At 54.0% G+C, this 24,540-nt stretch overlaps 1 protein-coding gene and 1 non-coding gene across 2 annotated transcripts in view; both read right to left on the bottom strand.

Annotated features, from left to right (window-relative positions):
• LOC120375611 (zinc finger protein 850-like) overlaps positions 1 to 24,540 on the bottom strand; it is a gene marked incomplete at its 3' end in the record, with an annotated part of 610,246 nt that overhangs the window by 152,264 nt on the left and 433,442 nt on the right. The window lies entirely within an intron of this gene.
• Positions 9,151 to 9,345, bottom strand: LOC120376361. Its single transcript, XR_005587244.1, has one exon. It is a non-coding gene; the product is annotated as a U2 spliceosomal RNA (small nuclear RNA).

Raw genomic sequence — 24,540 nt, forward strand, 5'->3', positions numbered from 1 at the left:
CAACCAGAGCCTGCTCCTCTTCACCCTTCTCCTCTGTCCCAACCCACAGCCCCCTCCTATTCCCAGTGCCCCTCAATCCCAACCCACAGGCCCCTCCTATTCCCAGTGCCCCTCAATCCCAACTCACAGGTCCCTTCTCCTCATGCTGCTCCTCAATCCCAACCCACAGCTCCCACCTTCCCTCCAGCAGCAGGTGCTTCAGACCCCCTCAGGAAGATTTTCTTGCAAGGTTTTGTGTATGAGGCTGCATGTGGATTTTACAGTATGTTGGAAATAGGTTGGGTTGCTTGCCGAAATGATCACTTTTGGCTGGTGTTGGATTCCCAGTCTCCTTGTTATTGGGGCAGGAGAAACAAAAGGTTGTTATCCTTGATGTGTGAATCAAGGACTCAACCCTGGGTGTAAACTAAATGAGCTGCCCATAGATTCTGGCAGCCACAATGAGCGTTTGGTGCAAGAACTCAGACCTGCCCCTGTCCCAGAGGGTGGGGGTCATCCGCGAGGAGCTTGGACCACTGATTTATCAGATCTTAACTCCCAAACTTTCAGTAACTCTATTATCAGTGCCAGTGAGAGTAATTTAAACCATAAGAAAAACCACACTGGGCTAGACCAAAGGTCCATCTAGCTCTGTATTTTATCTTCTGACAGTAGCCAATAGCAGGTGTTCTAAAAGCATCTCAACAAGGCACCACTAGGTGTTGAACCCAGGATCTCCTGTTTACAAAACAGGTATTTTAACCAGCTAAACCATGGTGCCTGCCTGTGACTAAGGTAGAGTGTCTGCTCACACCTGACTCCCTGCATCTCCATCTAGGCCTAACAAGCTTTGCTTGTGTTTGGAAAAGCAGAGGAGCAGGTGACATTTTCCTTGCAAGTTGTGTCTCTGTGTGTGAATCTTTGGCCAGGTCTGCACTACAAAGTTATTTCAGCAGAATTATATTGCTCAGGTGTGTGAAAAACACATGATGCTCCCTCGGTCAGCAGCTTGTGGCTGGCGCACACACTGCAATGCCACGTCTGGCAACAAAACTGCCCTGTTTTGGTGACAAAATAAAAACACTTTGATGAGAAGCCTAGCGCTTTTTCCAGCAAACTTAAAGTGGCAGAGTGTCAGTGTAGATGCTGCCGTTCATTATATCACCATAACTGGCCTCCTCCAGTATCCCACAATGCCCTCTGTGAACTCGCCTGCCCTGCATTCCTGCTACAGAGCCATGGGCCCCTCCCCTTTCATCGCTCTGGGAAGTTCTGACAGCTGAGCCTGCTGCTCTGCTCCGGTAGCCAGGAGCAAATCACTGCCATGGATGTTGCTCTCTCCCACTCTGCGAACACAGAGCAGGGTGGCGGGACCTTCCTTACATGGGGGGGGCACCGGCATCCGAACTGTGACACCCCCATGACAACCCTTCCCTCGAGGAGGCTCTTACCTTCTAAACAGGGACGTCTGTTTTCTAGTAAAATCACTAAAAGGGAAGGAGAAAACTCGAAAGAGGTTCCTCCTGGCACTCACGTCCGTGAACCCGAATACTCTCTCAGTCCTCAAAGAGAGACCTGGAGAAGGAGACTTGCTGAAGCAAAGCCACAGGGGTCTCTGAGGTTTCCCTGGCCCCTCGCCCCTCTCCTGCCTGGCTGATGTCAGCATCTCTCTGTGAGGTCACCACCTCCCACCACCTTTGACCAATAGTCTGAGGTCCTGCAAAAGGCCTTTGTGATGTCACTGCCTGTCACGGACTCACAGATCGTGCCCACTCTTGGCCCTGTGCGGTCCGTGGGGGGTGCCCCTTTCAGTGCGACAGCCGTTCTCTGGGGGTCCACTCTCTCTCGGGGTCAGGCCCCTCCACCTCCTGGAGCCGCACCTCTCTGAGCCTTAGCACGTCTGTCTCTCGCCGTGGGCCCCCTCAGGGAGTCCACGCGCTCTGGACCCCCTGGGTCTCCTCACCCCCGAAGGGGTTGATGCCCCCTGTTCTCTAGCCCGGAGCGACTCTCAGCCAGCATAAAACAGGAGGGTTTATTGAGAGTTGAACACAGCACAGGAAACTCTCAGGGCCTCAGGCCTGGCCTCCCTCAGCCCAGCACATCCCAGTCCCCCTGCAGCCAGGTGGGCTCTGCCTGCTTCCCCTCGCCAGCCCCGAGCCCCCCTGCTTCCCAGCTGGGCCTCCGATATCCCGGGCCCCAAGCCCCACCTCTGTCCATTGTCTTTTCTCCAGGTAAACAGGGTTGCCTGGGCCTCCTCCCCTCTCCGCCCCCCTCTGGCTGGAACAGGTTGGTCACGGGGTCCTCTCCCCGCAGCCCATTGTCCTCTCACTGGCCAGAACTGGCTGTGACTCCTGAGCTGGGTCTCCGGGTCACCAGTCGCTGGGGTCTCCATCCTCCAGGCCATCAGCCAGGGTCCCAAGTCCCTCTCCGGTCCTCTGTAACAACAAACTCCCTCTCCCCTCACCTCGTTAAACCAGTAACACCCGGGGACACTGAGTCCCGCTCCCTGTGCATGCGAACCACTGGAAAACACAGAAAACCCTAAGAAAATCCCCCACTTCGTCACAGAGCCCAGCACCTCTCCTCCTCTGGGCACCTGGAGCAGAGGCGGCTGGTGCTGACGGCTCCAAGGGAAGGCTTAAAAGCCACAGAACAACTGAGGTCAGGGCCAGAGGAGGGCAGGACCATGCCTATGTGTGGCCTTCAGACAGGCACAAAGACACCCTGCTCCCTGCCATGCCAAACACCCACTGAAGGCCACCCACAGACCAGCATGCAGGGCGGCTGCTGATGCTCAGTGGCCAACATCAGAAGATGGTAGGAAAGCAGGGCCAGCCCCCCTGGTGCAGCCTCTGACCGTTCCCACTCAAGGTGCTCACTTTTGCAATGGGGCAGGAGATTTTACCCCAAGAGGCTTTTCCCCAGCTGGCGAGAAGCAGAGAAACACCCAGGCTCCCAAGGTGCTATGTAGCAAGTACCCTCAAGCACAGGGACAGGCGCACACTTGGAAGAGGGAAACTGCTCCACACTCTAGCCTGGGCAGCCGCCCATTTTCTTTGGCAAGTCAGGAAGGGCAAAGGTGAGACTGGAAGCACCTGGGGCTCATGCCCCAGCCTTTGTGACGCCCACCCCCCCCCAACTCCTTCCCGGGGCTCTAGCTGAAGCCAGAGCATTGGCCTGAGCGGCCAAGAAGAGGTTCCAGCCCTGAAAGGAGCAGGACTTTCAGCCCAAAGGTAAAACTGCACAAGCACAACCACGAAGGGACTCGACCCCTCAATCGCCTGATCCGAAGTCAGACGCCTTATCCATTAGGCCACATAGAAAAAGGCCCTCCAGGCACTTCTTTGGAAAAGGCCGACACTGACGCATCCGACGAAGTGGGGATTCACCCACGAAAGCTCATGCTCCAATACGTCTGTTAGTCTATAAGGTGCCACACGACTCTTTGCTGCTTTTGCAGACACTGTGTTTCTCAGATCAGCTACTGAGGGGGGCCGAGACTCTCTGGGCACAAGAAGTCGAGTTCCCAGCGACACGTGAGACTTAATTCTCTGGAGCCAGGTGCAGGGCTTTGGCAGGGAGGCTCAGGCATGGGGGACTGGGGTGCAGCGGATGGACTGGCTGTCTAGATGCAGAGATTTAGTCTCCCTGAGGAGGAGGAGGAATCCTGCTGACAGGCAGTGGCCAGGGCCGGTGCAACCACTAGGCAAACTAGTCGGCCGCCCAGGGTGCTAAGTGGTTGGGGGCACCAAAAATCGCACTCAGGGGAGGCGGGGGAGTGGAGGTGAGCTGGGGCAGGAGGCTGGGGGAGGTGCGGGGGGAGGGCTGTCCACAGCAAGTAACGGGGGTGGGGGTGTGCAGGGGCACCGCTCCCTGTCCCAGCTCACCTCTGCTCCGTCTTCTCCCCTGAGCACGCTGCCCCTGCTCTGATTCTCCTCCCCTCCCAGGCTTGCGGCACTAAACAGCTGATTGGCACCGCAAGTCTGGGAGGCGGGAGAAGTGGAGCGGTGCCGGCGTGCTCAGGGGAGAAGGTGAAGTGGAGGTGAGCTGGGGTGGGGAGCTGCTGCAGGGGGGCTGCCCGGCTCTTCCTCATGGCCCCCGCCCCTGCACTCACTGCCTGGTAAGTGGAGTGACCCAGCCCCAGCCTGGTCCATTCCCCTGGCTCCCAGCCACGCCGCCGGCGAGTGCTGTGGGGCGGTTCCCCCCCCCCCCAAGTTTGGGAGCCAGGGGAGCAAAGCAGGCTGGGGCCCCAGGCCTGCGTGGGGGGAAGCAGAGGGGGGCTGGTCCCAGGCCATTGTGGGACATGGGGGGCTGGCTACTTCCTGCGGGAAGTGGAGTGACCCGGCCCCAGCCTGCTCTGCTCCCCTGGTTCCCAGGCTTGTGTTGGTGTTGGCTGGATTTGTGCGGGTGTTTGTGTATATTAGCAATTGTTTGTGTGTGGCTGGATTCATGCATGTGTTCGTGTATGTTTGCAATTGTGTGTGTGTGTGTGTGTATGTGTGTGCGAATGCTCTGCTGCCTTCTGCCGGCGCGAGAACTGTTTCTCTGTATGTCACAGCCCCCATACCGTCGACCTCGATGGTGATTTCCCCATCTTACAAGGGCTGGCTGGCCTGACCCTTCTCCCCTCTGCGGAGTGTGGCAGGGGCTGCAGCTCACCCCCTGTGGGGCAGGAGGGCCAAGGTGCGGGGTGCTGGGCTCCAATGCACCTGGAGAGCAGCTCAGGTGAGGCAGGGCAGGGTGTGTGGTGTCCGTTCTGCATTGTCTGGTGCTGGGCCATTGCACAATCCCCAGCCACGCCGCACAGCGCGTCCCGAGAGGGGCAGGGGGCCAAGCAGATGATCCAGCATGAGGGGATCATTCTCATTGGTAGCCGTCCAGTGGCAGTGAGTTCCACAGGCCTTGGCACATGCTGTGTGGGGCAGGAGGTCCTTGTATTTGAAGCAGTGGGAGTGAACTGTGTGCAGTTGTGTCTCTAAGCACGATTGCAAATATTATGGTGTGGGGGGGGTGATTGTGAGTGCGGCTGGGGGTGTGATTGTTGCTCTCTTTGGGGGTTGGGCTAGCATGTCCCTCTGTGTGTGTTGTGTGTGAGTGTTCTTGGGATTGTGTGAGTCCCTTTGTGCGTGTGCATGTCAGTCAGTCAGTCACTTGCTGCAGGATACAAAATCCTGCAAAGCCATTTCCTACTGGTTAGCCCAGCAACACACTGACACAAACAGTGTCACACACACACACACACACACAGAGCAGGGCTCAGCCCCACCAGCAGGGGGCAGCAGGGACACACACACGTCTCTCCTGGGCCAGCTTGGACAATTTCCCATCACGACCGGGCACAGTGCTGGTGCCCCCGCACGGGGGTGGGCAGCGACCGGGCGGGGCTTTGGGGGCGGGCACAGCGGGGGGCGGGGCTTTGGGGGAAGGGGCGGGGCAGGGCTCTGGGGAGGGCACAGCGGGGGGCTCGGGGCAGGCCGGGGCAGGTCTTTCTGCGGGGCTTTGGAGCCGGGCTCACCCGGGGAGGGGGCGGGGCTGGGGGCAGCGGGAGTCGGGGGGGGACACGTAGGGACGCCGGGAACACGTGGATCCAGCCCCCGGGCAGAGCCAGACCCGGCCCCGCCCCCACCAGCCACTTTGTGCCGGGGGGTGAAAGGGGCAGCGTCACACCCTGCACCGGGGGGGCGGGGCCAGGGCTCTCTGGGGGGCGGGGATGAGGAGTTGCGCTGGGGGGGAGGTGTCGGGTTGACCCAGGGACCCGCCCTCACCTGGGCTGGAGAGGACGGAGGCGCCCCGGGGCAGGCTGGGAGTTGTAGTTCCTGGCTCGTCTCAGAGCGGAAGTGACGGGCGGTTGCTCAGGCAACGCGCCCCCTCCCGGTGCACACTGGGAAGCGTAGTTCTCTCTCTCTCTCTCACACACACGCGGCCTCTATTGGAGGAGGGGCCACAGCTCATCACTTCGTCCCGCCCCTCCCCGCTCCCTGATTGGCGGAGAGAGCGCGGGACAGAGACTCGGCGCGTGGGGGGAGGCCCCGGTGCCCTCGCCCCGAGGCTTCGCTGCCCCCCCCCCCGGCGCACGCTGCGGCCGTTGGGATTCGAATCCCGGGCAGACGCAGCGCGGAGTGAAAGGGCTTCACCCCTCCCCCCCCGCTGTGACCCTCCCACCAGCCCCGCCCCCAGCATCCCCTCCCCCACCCTGTCCGCTCTGCCTGGCCTGTCCCTTCAGACCCCCCCGTCACCCTGCCCCCGACCTCCTCCTCCTCCCTCTCCCCCCCCAGCGCCCTGCCCCTAATCGCCTCCAGCCCATTTCTCCATGGCTGGGCCCCACTTTCCCATCCCCCCCCCTGCCCCAGTCCATCCCCAGGGTGTGAGGTTCCTCATCTCCAATCTCTGCTGCCCCCCAACCTGCCGGGTTCCCCTTTTCAGCCACTGTGGGGCCCTCCAACCCGCCCCCACCCATCCACTCTGGGCTCTCTAAATCCCACATTCCCACAATGCACCTTGGTAACCCCACCCTCCTCTGTCCCTAATCCCCCTAGTCCCTTCCCTGGGGTCCCCCTGGACACCCCAACCCACAGTCCGGCCCCCACATACACCCCAGTCCCTCATTCACACACTGAGCTAGTCCTTCAGGGGCCCCCACAGCCCCCCAAACTCCTCCATCCATGAGCCCCATGGGCCTGTGGCCGGGAAGGGGGGGAAGCTCCCACTTTGGCTGGGCTGGGGGTGGGTGTTAATCTTTTCCTGGCTTGTGTGTGCTGAGCTCACAAAGGCTTTTTGCTCCCTCTGTCCTCCCCTTATGCAGCCCAAGTGGTGGGGAAGGTGACCTGGATGCAGGGAGCCCTGACGTCGCTCTTTGCTCCCCCCTCACAGCCCCCTAGGGGGGCACAGAGGAACATTGGGGGGAGCAGTATCTGCTCATCACCGCTCTCTCCCCCTCCCTCCCCGCATGTTCCTATGCCGGGAGGGAGCAGGGAGAAATCTGGGCACCACCCCAAGCAGCACTCCCCTGCCAGCCGGGAGCAGTTTCTGACTTTACACCAGCAGCACACACCTCTCTGCTACCGTACAGCACCACCCTTGACCACGGTACCCCTGGGCAATTCCCTGGTGGCACCCACCCCTAAGGCTGGCCTTGGCTACGGGCTTCAGAGGGAGTGACCAGACCAGGCGGCCATGGAGAGCTCCAGCCCCTGTTCTCCCCTCCCAGCTTCTAGCAATCAGAGGCCAGGGACATGCTTCCATGCTGATGACAGGTACTGCTCGATAACGAGCCAAAGTACCTTCATATTCCTCATCTGAGTCAGATGCCACCCACCGAAGATTGATTTTCCTGTCTAGTGGTTCAGGTTCTGTAGTGTCTGCATCAGCGTGTTGCTCTTTAAGGACTTCTGACAACATGTTTCACACCTCGTCCCTCTTGGATTTTGGAAGGCGCTTCAGATTCTTAAACCTTGGGTCGAGCGCTGTAGCTATCTCTAGAAATCTCACATTATACCTTCTTTGCGTTTTGTCAAATTTGCAGTGAAAGTGTTCTTAAAGTGAACAGCATGTGCTGGGGCATCACCCAAGACTGCCATAAAATGAAATCTATGGCAGAATGCAGATAAAATCATGGAGCAGGAGACATACAGTTCTTCATCAAGGTCTTCAGTCACAAATTAACGCATTATTTTTTTAACGAGCGTTATCAGCATGGAAGCATGTCCTCTGGAATGGTGGTTGAAGTATGAAGGCATATGGATGTTAGCATATCTGGCACGTTAATACCTTGCAACGCTGGCTACAAAAGTGCCATGAGAGAGCCTGTTCTCACTTTTAGGTGACGTATATAAGACATGGGCAGCATTATCTCCAGTAAATGTAAACAAACTTGTTTGTCTTAGCGATTGGCTGAACAAGAAGTAGGACTGACTGGACTCTAAAATTTTACATTGTTTTCTTTTTGAGTGCACTTATGTAACAACAAAAAAAAATCTACATATGCAAGTTGCACTTTAATGATAAAGAGATTGCACTACAGTACTTTATATTTTACAGTGTAAATATTTGTAATAAAACTATATATAGTGAGCACTGTACACTTCGTATTCTGTGTTGTAATTGAAATCAATATATTTGAAAATGTAGAAAAACAAAATTAAATTAGTATTCTATTGTTTAACAGTGTGATTAAAACAGATTAATCATGATTTTTTAAAAGTTAATTATGCAAGTTAACTGCGATTAATTGACAGCCCTAGATTTGAATGTTTCTGTCCCATGCAGGACAAGCTGGAATATCCGTGTGCAGGGAAAGAGCCTGGGGGGAATTGTGCTGTGAAATTATTTCCTGTTCTGACATGTCCCCAATTGCCCTTTTTGCCCTAACAGGCTGCAGCGCAACATCCATGTTTTGCTCCAGCTCATTCCGTCCTCCCAGGGGCCGGGGAAGGGAAATGGCTGCAGTGGAGCTAGTTGAGGGAGGGATTAGCAGGGAGTTGCTGGCGGGTTCCCTTGGCGGGGAGAAAGGGCAGTAAATACATAGGGGGTGGGATCTTCCAGGAAGGTTGGTCTGGGTGGGAGAGGGCAGGAAATCCCCAGGGTGCAGGACAGGGAGTGACAAACCTGCTGGGATTTGTTTACTGTGAGGCTCCAGCATTTCTCAAATGTGGCCACCAGGGGCTTTTATTGTGGCCACAGCCTCCTGGGCTGTAACTGAGGGAGTGCGGTGGGGCTCAGGCTTCAGGCTTCTGCTCTGGGATGGAGGGCGACAGGCTCAGTCAAGATACATGGAACGTGGGCTGGGTGGAGAGAAGTCTATGTAACTCATCCAGTTATTGATATACATGTGACTCAAATATTACCAATCTGTGTGTGTGTGTCCCCCCCCGCCCCAACCAACCATCTCCCAAACAGACCCTCAGTCTGGAAAGCATTCATCCCTCATATTGTTAAAAAGATTCAAAGGAAACAGAAGAATCCCAGCTTTTAAAACAATCTTCTAGCAAGACAAAAAAACTCACATCTGTAGACTTAGAAAACACTCCCAAGAAATTTTAACAATATGTTGTTATGAAGAAACCAAAGTGATAAAGAAACCTGATTTTTCAACTACTTTAAAAAAATCTTCTCAAATCAACATCTTTAAAGTGAAACTTTTTTCTGCTTTTTAACCAGACAATTCTCCCCAAAAGGAGAGGCACTGGTCCTGGAGACACTGCAATACCAGGTCAATACATGGGGTGGACAGAGCAAGCTCCTATTCCATCCCCTTGTTTTAAAAATCAATTTAATATACAGTCCTCAAATAAAGGACCTATCAGATATTAAACTGATAAAAACAGACACTACACTTTTGATCTTAGCTCTAAGGAGCCGAGAAGTGATGCTGAGAGTTTCGGATGCTAGGCAGCCGCTCTTCCCCCACTGCTTTCTACTTCAGCACGAGGAGCTCCCAGACACGCACCAAACACCATTCACGGGGCTTTGATAACTAGGTAACTCGAAGTGATGATCACTTCCCCAAAATGACTCCACTGGAAGAATTCAAAGCAAGAGCCCTTAACACACAGTTCTGTTCAAAGACAGAGAAGTCTTTCACCCTCCTTCCTCTTGCTGGTTTCCCTATATGCTCCTAATTTGCATAAACGCACCCACTGACTTGTGACTAACAATCTCTCGCTGTTTTAACTCTTACAGCAAAACAGGCCAAAGAAAGCCTATGCAAGCGCTATACCGCAGCCCCAATGCTCTTTTCTGCTCCTTCTCAAACATACAGTCATCAGGCACACACAAGAGTTTTGCTCCATACCAGTCCAGTTTCTTGTCTAACCACTGCACACACATGGTATAACCCTACCCTGAGCTGATTCCCGACTTTTGCGCTCAATACAGGAAAACGAGAATTGAGAGAGAAGCTCTGCAGGGAAGTCTTCCTCAACTTGCACTCCACTCCCCAAGGGCCTTTCGGGGTCTTCTATGGACTTCAGGTTCCATTTGATTGCCAAGGTTTATGGTCTTATTAATTAGCCATCTCCCAATGCAAGGATGCTGCTTGTCAGACTAAAGATCGATTTTCCAAAAGAGCTGAGAAACAGAACTAAACCTGAGCACGAGGTGTTACATTTCCATGAACATCCAGAATCTGACTGTGCTCTGGCAAGTTCAATGCTTCCGAAAGAAATCAGAAAATAAGGAGCCCGTCAGGGCCCCCTGCTAGCACCCGGATCTAGTCAATCTGTAGGGAAATAAGGAAAAGGCAATGAATAAAGAAGTCAGGAAATAACAAGCAAACGAAGAACGGATTTCTCTCCAATTTACCATCTTCTCAGCTACCAATCAAAGTTAAAGATCTAAAGTCAACCTATTATGCATAAGTACAGGTGGTTGAATGGAAGTTAAAAGGAGCTGCTGTGGCAAGTGTTGAGCCTGCAAGCAGCATGTAGATCGTTTAAAAACGCTGCAATTAGAGGCTGCGACAAAGTTCCTCCTCTACCTTGGTGGGTCCTGTGCTTATTGGCAGATTTTCTCACCTCAGTGATCTTCCCCTCTGGTAGAACCCACAGTCTGGGTCAACTCCTCCTGGGTCTGATCAGGAGTTGGGAGATTTGGGGGGAACCCGGGCCCGCCCTCTGCTCCGGGTTCCAGCCCAGGGCCCTGTGGATCGCAGCTGTCTATAGTGCCTCCTGTAACAGCTGCATGACAGCTACAACTCCCTGGGCTCCTTCCCCCTGGCCTCCTCCAAACACCTTCTTTATCCTCACCACAGGACCTTCCTCCTGGTGTCTGATAATACTTGTAGTCCTCAGTCCTCCAGCAGCTACACCCTCACCCTCTCCCTCTCAGCTCCTTGCACCTCTTGCTCCCAGCTCCTCACACGCACACCACAAACTGGAATGAGCTCCTTTTTATCCTGAGTAGCCTGCCTTGATTGGCTGCAGGTGTTCTAATCAGCCTGTCAGGGGTGCTGAAAGCCTGTGAACTGTACCTAGGTGTGTTCACAAGCATTGTGAAAACATGTAATTCCCGCTCACACTGCACAGGGGCAGCACAGCTCCGGGGTTCTCTGGAATCGCACAATAATGCCGGCTTTGTTCCCACAGCACCTGGAGCTTTTCACAGTGAGACATGGGGGTGCTGCAGCCCCCGCCGCAGCCCTCAGTCCCGCACCTCTGCTTCTCTGCAGGGAACTTGTTATGCCATGAGGGGGTGCAGGGAGACTGTGCAGGAGACCCAGGCCCACACCCTGAGCACTGCAGCTCCAGCGCTGTGTGCGGGATTCATTTCTGCTCTCTGATAAACTGCCCCAGGCTCCTCTGTCCCACTAATATTCATCCAGGCTCCCCGGCGCTGTTAGTATCTGTCCAGAGCTCTCGCCAGCCCTGCCCCAGGAGAGCTGGGCGCTCGCCCTGCTCTAGGAGAGCCAGGCAGGCCCTGAGCGGGGCAGCAAAGGGCACTAGACGGTGACCCTAGGCCAGTGGTGCCAGAACAATCTGTATAGTGGGGGGGTGCTGAGCCACTGAACCAACTGTAACCCCTTGGTGTGATGGAAACCACGTCAAGCCAGGGGCTGCTGCAGCACCCCCAGTTCCAGCTCCTCTGCCCAGGCAGCTCCCCCAGCCTGACACACACACCCAGCCCCTGCACCCGCCCACCCCAGGTCTCCTCAGCCCAGAAGGGAGCCCCCCGGCTCAGTGGGGAATCAGAACCCCCCGAAATTACCCTGGGACCAGCATGATCTGCCTCCGCTCTGCCCTGCTCTGCATGTATTCAGAGTGAGTCAGTTTCCCTGTCCCAACATGTGTCCTGCCATGTGTCTCTTCTCCTGCCCAGTTCCCTCCAAACCACCCCATTTCCCTGCACCCCGGGCTGGGTCTCTGCCAACCCCCCTTCTCCCCTCCTGCCCCCAATATCTCCCTGCCCCTACAGGTCTATAGGGCTGGATCCCTCCCTCCCACCTTCTCCCCTCATTTCCTGCCTCTTGGGTGGGTCTATGGAGATGGGCCTTTCCTCTGCCATCCCCTCTCCTACCCCCCCATATCCTGCTGCCTCTAGGGGTCTATGGGGCTGGGTCTCTCCTCCCTCCATCCCCTCCCCTGCCCCCAATATCCCTCTGGGGCTCTGTGGGGCTGGGGCTCTCTCCCTGCCCCTGTGCTCCCCCCTGCACACGATGTCCTGGGAATGACTCAGTTTCCCTGGACCAACATTTCACACACCCCACCCCCACCCCACATGTCTCCCTCCACCCCACCCCATTTCTCCTGCACCCCAGGCTGGGTCTCTGCCAACCCCCCTTCTCCCCTCCTGACCCCAATATCTCCCGGCCCCTACGGGTCTATGGGGCTGGGTCTCTCCTCCCCTTCTCCCCATCCCCTCATCCCTTCCCCCAATATCTCCCTGCCCCAGGCTGTCTATGGGGCTGGGTCTCTCCCTGAAGCCCCGCCCCCAGCGCGGGGCTCACAGACAATCCCCGCCCGGCGGCTGTGACGTGCGCTGGGGCTGTGACCTGCGGTGACGTGCTCACTCCCCGCGGGCAACTCATTCACCTGAGACCAAAATGACAGAAGTTGTCACGTGTCCATGGGCGGGGCTATGCAGATGAGCAGTGTCTGGCGGCAGGACGCAGAGCAGCGAGAGGAACCGAAGGAGCCCGGCGGAGAGAATTCTCTGCGTGTGGACAGAATCCGGTGCGGGGAGTTCGTGCTGTGGGTGCCTGCGCCGGAGTCACTTCGGGGCAGTGATTGCCACTGAGCTGCATAGTGACCAAAGGCGTGTGAATGGGGTGTGGTGCCTGGCGGGGAGCAGCTCCTGGTGATAAGGAAAGCAGCAGATCCTGTCCTAGCAGTGGTTTGGGGGGGATGAGGGTTTTTTTTTTGCAACCATGAGTGAGATTGTTGTGGGTGCAACTAGACCCCCCCGTTCTCTGGTGGGGCAGGGCTTCTACTGTCTGCCTTGGGGAGGTCCATGATGTCACAGCCCATGCGGGGGAGGGGGGGGGGTTGAATCATGTTTGTGGAGTGGGAGAGTAACTTCCTCTGCTCCCACTCACTCTCCACTAGGGGGCTGGGATCTCTAGGGAGGGGAGCACAGGTAAAAACAGTCTCCTCTATGGAACCCAGGAGTCCTGGCTCCCAGTCCCCCTGCTCTAGACCCCCTCCACTCCCAGAGCCAGGGGTAGAACCCAGGGGTCCTGGTGTGCAGCCCCCTCCTGCTCTGACCACTCGACCCCACTCCCCTCCCAGGGTGGTGCAGGGGTCACTGGGTCTGTGTCCCAGCTCTGCTAAGGGCCGTGACTGATTTTCCCAAAGTGCTTCCTTCTGAATCCAGCACATCTGGCCCCCTTGCCCGGTCACTGCCCACCCCCGTGTGGGGGCACCAGCACTGTGCCGAGTCGTGATGGGAAATTGTCCAAGCTGGCCCAGGAGAGACGTGTGTGTCCCTGCTGCCTCCTGCTGGTGGGGCTGAGCCGTGTGTGTGTGTGTGTGTGTGTGTGTGTGTGTGTGTGTGTGTGTGTGTGTGTGTGTGTGTGTGTGTGTGTGTGTGTGTGTGTGTGTGTGTGTGTGTGTGTGTGTGGTGGTGGCTTTGCAGGATTTTGTATCCTGCAGCAAGTGACACACACACACATTGACACACAAAGGGACTCACACAATCCCAAGAACACTCACACACAACACACCCAGAGGGGCATGCTAGCCCAACCCCCAAAGAGAGAAACAATCACACCTCCACTCACAATCACACACACACACACCAGAATATTCGCAGTTGTGCTCAGAGACACAACTGCACACAGTTCACTCCCACTGCTCCCAACACAAGGACCTCCTGCCCCACACAGCGTGTGCCGAGGCCTGTGGAACTCACTGCCACTGGACAGCTACCCATGAGAATGGACCTTTCCAGGAGACCAATAGACATGGCCATGGCGACAGAGGGGGCTGGGCTCCCAGGGTCTGACCCGGGCTGAGACTGGTTCTGACCTAGAGGGGTCTATCCAGCAGGGGGCAGCGTGACCCACACACAGATCCACCAGAAGCGCCTTTCTTAGCGGGTCTCCCAGGCCATCCCCCACCCTGCCCCGGTTGGGTAACAAAGGGGCAGCACAGGACTCTGGGCCGTGTCACAACCCGGCCCCAGCCCCTCGCTCCCATACGCTGGTGAGTTGGGTAACTGCCGAGGGATTGCACAAGAGAGAGTCAGAGCCAGGGAGAGAACCCAGGAGTCCTGGTTCTCCCCCCGACACACACCCTAACCACTGGACCCCACTCTGCTCCCAGGGCTGGAGATAGAACCCAGGAATTCTGACCACCAACCCCCCTCCCCCATTCTGACCACTAGACCCCACACGCCCCTTTTAGATTTTAGTCCCGCTGCCTCTTCTATCCACCCACCCCACCTGTCCATCCCTTTGCTGCAGGTTTCTGGGGTGTCACCTCTGCTCTGCGCTCCCCCAGTGCAGCCCCAGGCTGTTCCGCCCGCCAACCACGCATCCTCTCCCCTCGTGCTGGATCATCTGCTTGGCCCCCGCCCTCTCGGGCGCGCCAGCGGCGTGGCTGCGGATTGTGCAATGTCCCAGCACCAGGCAACGCAGAACGGACACCACACGCCCTGCCCCACCTCACCTGAGCTGCTCTCCAGGTGCATCGGAGCCCAGTGCCTGCACCTGGGCCCTCCTGCCCCACAGGGGGTGAGCTGCAGCCCCCACCACACTGCGCAGAGGGGAGAAGGGTCAGGCCAGCCAGCCCTTGTAAGATGGGGAAATCACCACCGGGGTCGACGGTATGTGGGCTGTGACATACAGAGAAACGGTTGTTGCGCCGGCAGAGGGCAGCAGAGCATGCACACACACACACAATTGCAAACATACACAAACACATGCATGAATCCAGCCACACACACACACACACAATTGCTAATATACACAAACATCCGCACAAATCAAGCCAACATCAACGCAACTGCTAACAGATGCAAACACATGCACAAATCCAGCCACATGAACACACACACTTGCACAGCCACAAACACCCCCTCCCCACACACAAAAGCCTTTCCCAAAACCACATGCAGAAATCAATTAATCAATATACACACACACACACACACACACACAATCCCCATTCTATGCACACACCTTGGGTCAGTGTGACACTGAATACTTCAATTGGATGGGGGGCCCAGCACCATGGATATTCCCTGCACCCCAGGGCTCACAGGGGGTGGATTGGGGGGGCACAGGGGGCATGATCCAGTGCCAGCCAAGGGGGGTTAGAGATGGGATGGGGTCCGTGGTTTGTGCACCACCCAGTTCCTGGCACAGTCTCCTTTGAGGATTTGCATTTCTTGGTAGTTTTCACCCCATCACCACTTCCTGCCCAGCCCCCTCCTGCTGTGCAAGGTGGTTCTGGGGGGATGGGAAGAACCCAGGAGTCCTGGCTCCCAGCCCCACCTGTGCTAAGCTACGAGACTGCACTCTAACCCCAGTGCTGGGACTGGAACCTAGGAGTCCTGACATCCATCATCCTTGCCTCTAACCACTAGACCCCACTCCTGCCCTTTTAGGGAGCCAGGACTCCTGGGTTCTGTCTCCAACTCTGGGAGCAGAGTGGGGTCTAGTGGTTAGAGCAGGAGAAGCCAGGACTCCTGGGTTTTATTCTCAGTGCTGCTGTGTGACCCTGGACCTCTGTTTCTCCTCCCACTTTTAGGGTATGGAGCCTGTAAACTCTCTGGAGCATGGCCTGTCTCTTGCTGTATCTGGGCAGCCCCTGGTGCAACGGGGGCCTTGATTCTGCCCCGGTCTCTGTAGGTGCTGCTGTTGTACAAATAAATAGTCGTTATACTAGAAGGTGTGGCAGTGCGTGAGTGCACCACCATTGCCGTGCAAGGGCTAAATGTGATTCTTTTCCCTGTGACCTCCCATGCACCCTTCCCCCACCCCGATTCTCCACCCTGAGCCCCTTGTGCCACTGCCCTCGTCAATGGCCGTGCAAAAAGCCACCCAGCCCTAGCCCTAAAACAAGAAGATGACCAAAAAACCCCAAAAAACCTCACACCAACAGGAAACCAACCCAAGCAGTTTGTGACTTCACTTTCCAAAATTAGACACACTCACACTCACACACTCTCTCTCTCTCTCTCAAACAGCCCCCTTTGCCAATGCATCACCTCACCTCGTCCACGGATGTCTAGGTGGGAAGCTCCATGTGGGAGCGGTGATGGACAGCACCATCAAGGTAGGTTCTGGAGATGGTCCTCCAGGTACGGGCGTCTCGGCTCCAACTGGCACTGGGCTCACGCTGGGCTGCATGCAGTTCCTTTCTCTGGTGTGCGCCCCGGCTCCACAAACGCCCCTGCCCCCTGCTCTTTCCTTCTGGTACTAAAAATATCCTCTTCCTTCGCCCCAGAGAGAGACACCCATGGTGCTGCTCAGCACACGCCTTCCCCCCCTTCCCCCATTCCCAGGAGCGTGTGGGAAGAGGGTCGGGATTGGGGAGAGCCCGTGTCCCGAGGGGAGGGTATGAGGGGGCTTGTCCCCTCCTTGGAGCATGGAGGTGCCAGTAGGCACCTATGGATGGTCCCCCCAAGCAGGGCCAGGACGGAAATGGGAGGCCTGTGCCCCCAACATGGAGAATCGGGTGTAACCTTACTTAATGGGTCAGTCTGTCCTTTCTCTGACTCTCCCATTCCAGCTTCAACTAGCGCTTGTGGTTCATTCGTTCTTTTTCATTCCTTTCCTTCTCTAGCTTGTATGTTCTTGCTTTCTTTTTTCCCCCTCTACCTTTCACGCTCTTGCTTTCTTTCCTTCTTTTTCTAATTTTTTTTCTCTCCCTTTATTTCTTTCTCTGCCTTTCACGTTGTTTTCACTCTCTCTCTCTCTCTCGCTGGTTATTTTTTTCACTCCCTCATTTTTCTCGCTCCTTCCAAGCCAAGTGTGTTTTCCTCGCACACAGATTTTGACAGGTTTTCCTTCTGATCAGCAAGTGGATTAAGCACGTCTTCAGTGGGGGGTTAGCATAGCAGGGAGCAGGCTGGCTGGCTGTCTTTGTGGCCATCTGCTGGTTCTCCCCTCCTCTGGCCCTGACCTCGGTTGCTCTGTAGCTTTTAAGCCTTCCCTTGGAGCTGTCAGCACCAGCCGCCTCTGCTCCAGGTGCCCAGAGGAGGAGAGGTGCTGGGCTCCAGCCTGGGACTCTGCGTCCCTCCTGCCTAGCCCTGACTATGAAGCCTGGCCTTGACACGCCTTCCTTCACGTGCCATGTGGACAAGAGGTAACATGTGGCTGCAAGTAAAATGGCCAAACTTGTGGGCATCAGGTGAAGCTGTGAGAATCCCAAGCATCTGGTGAAACCACAGGAATCAGCAACCAGGGAAGCAAGTTTCAGAGCCTCAACCCTAGTGGGCAAGTCACCTAGCAGGAGGGGGAAGACTGGCTCTTGCACAACTGGAGACAGGGAAGTTGAGTACTGGAAGCTCCAGGGCTTTACCACAAGCCAGCACAAGGTCCCACTGAGATTTTAACTCAGATTGCAGGAGTCAGAGTCCTGAGTGCTGCCCATTACACCATGGGACCAGCTCATGCTGCTGTTTCTGGACATTGGTGACTCTCACGGGGCTGGCTCATGTAAGGGGCTGTTGGCCCCTTACTAAAACTTAGTGGGGTTTTTTGTTGGCTAGTTCCCAGTCCCAATAGAAGGGGGAAGGGCCAATGGGAAATCAGGACCCTGAGACTGACAATCCCCAGGGGCAATGGGGAGAGGCCAAAGCTCCAAGTTAGCCGCACTGACAGGCCGGACAGTGTAATGAGGGAGTCACCAGGCCAGGGGGTCCCATCCTCCGTGGGAGCTGAAACTGCCTGGGCCAGAGTTGGGCAGAGCTAAGGAGAGAGCAGGAGCCCGAGAAGAGCCGGGGAGCAGAGCTGCACCAGCCGGGGAGAACCAGAGCAGATCTGTGCTGGGAGCCGAGCCGCAGCAGCACGAGCCGTAGAAGCTGCCCAGGGAGCAGATCTGTGCGGGGAGAAGAGCTGCAGCAAGCAGAGCCTGAGTGTAGCATTGAGAGCAGCATCTGATGTTTTCCTGTCTAGCTGGCTTGTTTCCTAGAACGAACGCTCCTTGAGTGGGGTGATCCACAGGGAGTAGCTCAAACCTCCACAGTGCCTGGGCAGGGGCAGGACATTGGCACAGCAAGGGAGGGGTGTGGCAGTGACATCACAAAGGCCTTTTGCAGGACCTCAGACTATTGGTCAAAGGTGGTGGGGAGCTGGTGACCTCACAGAGAGATGCTGACATCAGCCAGGCAGGAGAGGGGCGAGGGGCCAGGGAAACCTCAGAGACCCCTGTGGCTTTGCTTCAGCAACTCTCCTTCTCCAGGTCTCTCTTTGAGGACTGAGAGAGTATTCGGGTTCACGGACATGAGCGCCAGGAGGAACCTCTTTCGAGTTTTCTCCTTCCCTTTTAGTGATTTTCAAATTAACCATCAGATCTTGAATTTCACACATTGAATGACCTGAATAAAGTGCTCTCACATGAGCTCCAGACCAACAGCAGAGCACAGTTTCAGCAAGTATTTGAGGAGAACTGCAATGTTAGAGAGAATCATGAACTGCTCAGAGACAATTAATGCAGAGAAGCAGCAAAATTAATCAAACATATGACTGGTTCTGACTTATTTACTTGGTCTTAAAAGAGAACAACAAGGACCTGAGTCTCCTCCCTGTCAATAACCTGCTGCTCAGCCAATCAGGGTAGAGACTGAGGACGGGAAGCTGAGGGTTCTCACCAGAGAGCCCAAAGGATGGTCCAGGTCACTGTTGGGGGATCACTGCCCGAGCACTATTTCAGCCCCACATTTTTGGTGGACCTCCCACAGTGGGAGCTGCTGAGAACTCCCCTGCCACACACACACACACACACACACACACGCCGTCTCCTGGTGTTGGGAGGGGAACTGGTGAAAGGACAAAAGAAGCAAGAGACAAAGAGAAAGGAGGGAGGGATGGATGGAGGAAAAGGTGAAACAAAAAGGACAAACCCTAATGTCCCCAGTGATTCTGAGGGACAAAATCCCAGTTGAAGAATAAAATTCTGCCTCCTTAAGCTCGTGTTTTCCATGCCTAGAATTCAACTGTCACCTGATGGATCAGACTGAACAGGTTTCAAACCTCAAGGAGGCTCTTACCTTCTAAACAGGGACTTCTGTTTTCTAGTAAAATCAGGAAAAGGGAAGGAGAAAACTCGAAAGAGGTTCCTCCTGGCGCTCACGTACGTGAACCCGAATACTCTCTCAGTCCTCAAAGAGAGACCTGGAGAAGGAGACTTGCTGAAGCAAAGCCACAGGGTCTCTGAGGTTTCCTGGCCCTCACCCCTGTCCTGCCTGGCTGATGTCAGCATCTCTCTGTGAGGTCACCAGCTCCCCACCACCTTTGACCAATAGTCTGAGGTCCTGCAAAAGGCCTTTGTGATGTCACTGCCACACCCCTCCCTTGCTGTGCTAATGTCCTGCCCCTGGCCAGGCACTTTGGAGGTTTGAGCTACTCCCTCAAGAACAAATGGATATAAATTGGCAGTCGGGAAGTTTAGGCTTGAAATTAGACGAAGGTTTCTAACCATCAGGGAGTGAAATTCTGGAACAGCCTACCGAGGGAAACAGTGGGCGCGAAGGACCTCTCTGGCTTTAAGATTAAGCTTGATAAGTTTATGGAGGGAATGGTTTGATAGGAGAACGTGATTTAGTCAATAGGTCAATAATGTGCAACCACTGGTAATTAGTACCGAGGGTCAATGTTGGAATATTGAAAGTCTTTTTCCTGAGTGTCTGGCTGGAGAGTCTTGCCCGCATGCTCGGGGTTCAGCTGATCGCCATATTTGGGGTCGGGAAGGAATTTTCCTCCAGGGTAGATTGGCAGAGACCCTGGAGGTTTTTCGCCTTCCTCTGCAGCATGGGGCAGGGGTCGCTTGCTGGAGGATTATCTGCTACTTGAAGTCTTTAAATCAGGATTTGGGGACTTCAGCAGCTGAGTCAAGGGAGAGAATTAGTTCAGGAGTGGGTGGGTCAGCTTTTGTGGCCTGCATCTTGCGGGAGGTCAGACTAGATGATCATAATGGTTCCTTCTGATCTTAAGTTCTATGATTCTATGATTCCCTGTGGATCACCCCATTCAAGGAGCGTTCGTTCTACGCAGCAAGCCGGTAGTTTTGGATCATTTGCAAATTTTGTCAGCTCACTGTTTAGCAGGTTGTTTATGAATATGTTGACTAGTCCTGGTCCCAGTACAGACACCACTAGTTACCTGTTTCCATCCTGAAAACTGACCATTTATTCCTACCCTTTGTTTCTTGTCTTTTAACCAGTTATTGATCCACGTGAGGACCTTCCGGAGGTGAAAGTAAGCTGGTATGTTCCGGTATGGGGTACCGGCAAGAGCCAGTACGCTGTGCCAGCCCGGCCCAGCTTCCCCAGGCTGGTGATTTAAAGGGCCCAGGGCTCCCTGTAGCGGCCGGAGCCCCTGGCCCTTTAAATCACCTCCCGAGTATAGCTCAGTGGTAGAGTGTTTGACTGCAGATCAAACGGTCCTTGGTTCAAATCCAAGTGCTCCCTTACAAACTTGTACCTTCAGTAAAAGTAATTCCATCTCCAGTGTGTTCAGGAGCTCTCCTAAATAGGGATCCCTAAAATGAATTGACACACTCAATGCTTTCCTGTGCAAATGCATAGAAACCTAGCAAACATATCCCCCAGCTGAAATCAGTTCCAATCCTCTAAATGTCTATTTTCATCAATTAAACAAAGGCACATGAAGTCACATTTGCAGGTCTTTGGTCTCTATGGGCTACAATGTGCAGAAGAACAAGAACCACATCCACGTGGGAGGCATGGACTAGTCTGTATTACATTTGGTAAGTAAGTTGCCATTGGGACTGAAAACTCTACTGGAGGTGGACAGGAGCCTGTTACAAAACTAAAATAACCAAGATTTACCAAACTCCCTGTTACACATTCAATCCTCTCTTTGTGCACAAAGCATCAATTGGGGCTCTAATAAATGGCAGCCTTCCTTTAACACAGATCGTTGTTCCTTGTGACTTTCAGATGCATTCGAATGGCAGCTGTTCAGAGGTCATGTGCTGCTAGTTCATGAGCAGCAGCAGAGTCTCTGTATGTTTACCAACCGTAGAGCTGGGTGTGTCTGCATCCAAGTAACTGCAGAGTCAGGCTATGGCTACATTAGCACTTCAAAGCGCTGCCGCGGCAGCGCTCCCGCGGCAGCGCTTAGAAGCGCTAAGTGTAGTCAAGCGCCAGCGCTGGGAGAAAGCTCCCAGCGCTGTCCGCACTCCACCTCCTGTGGGGAATAACGGACAGTGCTGGGAGCCGCGCTCCCAGCGCTGGGGCTTTGACTACACTGGCGCTTTGTAGCACCGCAATTTGCAGCGCTGCAGAGGGTGTTTTTTCACACCCTGCTGCAGCGCTGCAAATTTGCAAGTGTAGCCATACCCTCAGTGTAGTACAGACAGTTAATTGCACAGTCTCCCTTTCTGGTCTCATTGATCATTTGGGTAGAAACAGCAATGGTTTGGTGGGTTTTGGTTTTTTTCCCCTTTGTTTTCTCCTAAGGAATGTGTGATCTTGAGCATGTTAGTTTAAGTTCCCTGTGGGTCAGGAAAATTCCATCTCCTTGAAATAGCTGGGAAGTGACCTGTTTGTATAACCTAGAATAAAGGAGCTTTTAAAGAAGACATTGCTTTACAATTATGCTGGGATAAAAACAGTAAATTCCACGGCCAGACACCAGGCCAGGATCAATTGATGGGGCCAGAATCAATTAATTACAGAAGAAACAAACTCTTGGGAAGTAGCTGTAATTTGTCCCCAAACCTTTTCTTGTTCTCATATGCTATCACGGATTCTCTTCTAGAGGGCAGAGTTACGGTTATCTCGGCATGTACCCTCACTCTGTATTCCCTGTTTTTCCAGAGTTTGAGTTTTACTGAACTCGATGTTCTGGAAGGTAAGAGATAGTCACAGTCAAAGTTAACTCTCTGTTAACAAAGGTTTTGTTAGTGACAAATAATGAGACTAATCCCTCACTGCGGTAATTCCACGGACTTCAGTGTACTCTTTCCCCATTTCTAGTTCCAAAAAAATAAGCAAATTAAAACAACCTTGAGACCTAAAATGCTGTGAGAAAGTGGAAATTTTAGTAGCTCAAATAATTCAGTTTCTTCTGTGTCTTGTGCATGTGTAAATGGCACAACATGTTAATTTATAAGCACATCTTTCTTAACTTCTTTAAATATTCTGTAGTACATTGACTAGATCAAGTGGGTTGTTCAATGCAGTGAGCTTTTCATGCATTGCCTAATACATATTTTTTCATATTATGTAAATGAACACAACTCATTGAACACAAAATTGTGTATTTCATGCTGTGAACTGTGTCGGTAGCTCAGATTAATAGGTTTATTTTCTCTCTCTCTTTCTCTCTCTGTGAGGCACAACAAAATAATTTAGTGATGCTGAAAACATTCCCTTCTCCTCCAGAACTGCCTTGGAATCACCTTCCCTTTGTAGATTAATCTGCCCCTATGTATCTACAAGGAAAATATAGTTTCTATGAAAAAAACACATTTTTTAAATTAAAGGGACTGAGACAGAATGGGTTACTCAGACATAGGTTAGGGGTTTGTTATAGAAGTGGGTGGGTGAGATTCTGTGGCCTGCGTTGTGCTGGAGGTCAGACTAGATGATCATAATGGTCCCTTCTGACCTTAAAGTCTATGAGAATAGCCACGTGATGGCGACACATCAGGAATGCAAAGCAACAGGTTCCTGGTTTGCACATTGATGGTGACAAGGGATTGAACTCGACTCCCCTCTTTTCACAGACACATTTGTTTTATTCTCTGAGGTCAAACATAAATTTAAATGTTGTACTTAGTCCTCTGCCTTGTAGCTTCAACAGCCGCAGATCAAGATGAGTTACTGCAGCCTAGACCTTGTGTCCGTGTTTAGGTGGTTTTCACCTAAACGTTCAAGCAGCTCACAGCAATGTGCCGAGCTCCCCAAGTCCCACTGACAGCTGAGCTCTTCCTGCCCACTGAGCCCAGCCCAGACCGTGGGTGGGGGGTGAGTTTGTACCCAAATAACTGACAGAGCCAAGCAAGGAGCAAAGAAATGTTTGCTTCGGTCACTAGGTCTGTGTTTCTATTGCTCGTTTGCTCTCTCCCCTTCCCTAATAAGGAGCAACGGTAAGAGAAGAAGAGGTTAAAACATGTGCTAGGTGGTGGCTGGGTTTGGATGACAAATTTAAAACCATCACAGCGCCCTCTAGTGTGACACTGACACCATCAGATTCTCACCTTTCACTCACACTTCATTAATAACAGTTTCCCTGAACTACTTTGCTGTGATTATTTCAATGGCTCCTACACCGATACCTGCTGCCCCTTCTGGCTGGTTAATTGCGCTATTTGGAACCTGCTCCTAAAATTACACCCTTCCTGGGAGCAAGATTCAGAACTGCCCAAGGAAACCCCATTGGGTTCCAAGTGCAGCCCAGGCAGGGTGGCAAGGGGACAGCCCAGGGGTCTCAGAGCTTCTTCTTCTGCCTCACAGAGAGAAGGTTAAGGGGGGCCACTAGTTATGACTCCTGGGTTTTAGTCCTGGCTGTGGGAGGAAAGGGGTGTTTAGTGGATTAGAGTTGGGGGCTTAGGAAACAAAGAGGAAACATATCCCTTTTCAGCTTCAATGCACATTGAACAAGAACATGGCTTCTCATCTCTTCGGTTTCAGAGGAGCAGCCGTGTTAGTCTGTATCCACAAAAAGAACAGGAGTACGTGTGGCACCTTAGAGACTAACACGTTTCTCCGGATCTGTTGCCATCATGTGGCCATTTCATTTCACTTCTTATTGTTAAAAGGTTTGGGTACTTCAATGAGGCTAATCATCTAGTGGAACAAGCTCTGCAAGGGACGTGGTTAATTCCCCATCACTGCCCTGTGTAAATGAAGACCGCAGCTCTTGCTGCAAGACACCTGGTGTGTGGGTGTCCCTGTTCCCCCTTCAGAACCTCTGGTACATGGTGCTTCCCTCCTCCCAGTTCAAGATCCCCATCATGTGGGTGCTCCCATCCAGGATCTCTGGTGGGTGTCTCTGTCCCCCACCCCATGAACTAGCTCCAGTGTGTGGTTTCCCCTGCCTGCCCCCGTCCCGGATCTGTGGGTGTCTCTGTTCCCCTTTTCAAGATCCGTGTGGCAAGGGGGCATCCCTCCCCCCAAGTCAGAATCCCCAGCGTGTCGGTGCTCCCATCCTCCCATCCAGGCTCTGCGGGGGGTGTCTGTATAAAAAGAGACCGTGTCTCACTGTCTTGCCCAGGCTACACTGCAGGGGCTATTCACAGGCGCGATCCCACTACTGATCAGCACGGGAGTTTTGACCTGCTCCGTTTCCGACCTGGGCCGGTTGACCCCTCCTTAGGCAACCTGGGGACCCCAAGCTTCCCCAGGATCACCATATTGATGCCAAACTTAGTGCGGACAATGATCGGCACAGCCCCCTGCAGCGCAGAACTCCTGAGCTCAAGCGACCCGCCG

This window comes from Mauremys reevesii, linkage group 12 (assembly GCF_016161935.1).
Source record: "Mauremys reevesii isolate NIE-2019 linkage group 12, ASM1616193v1, whole genome shotgun sequence".
NCBI classification, from domain to species: Eukaryota; Metazoa; Chordata; order Testudines; family Geoemydidae; genus Mauremys; species Mauremys reevesii.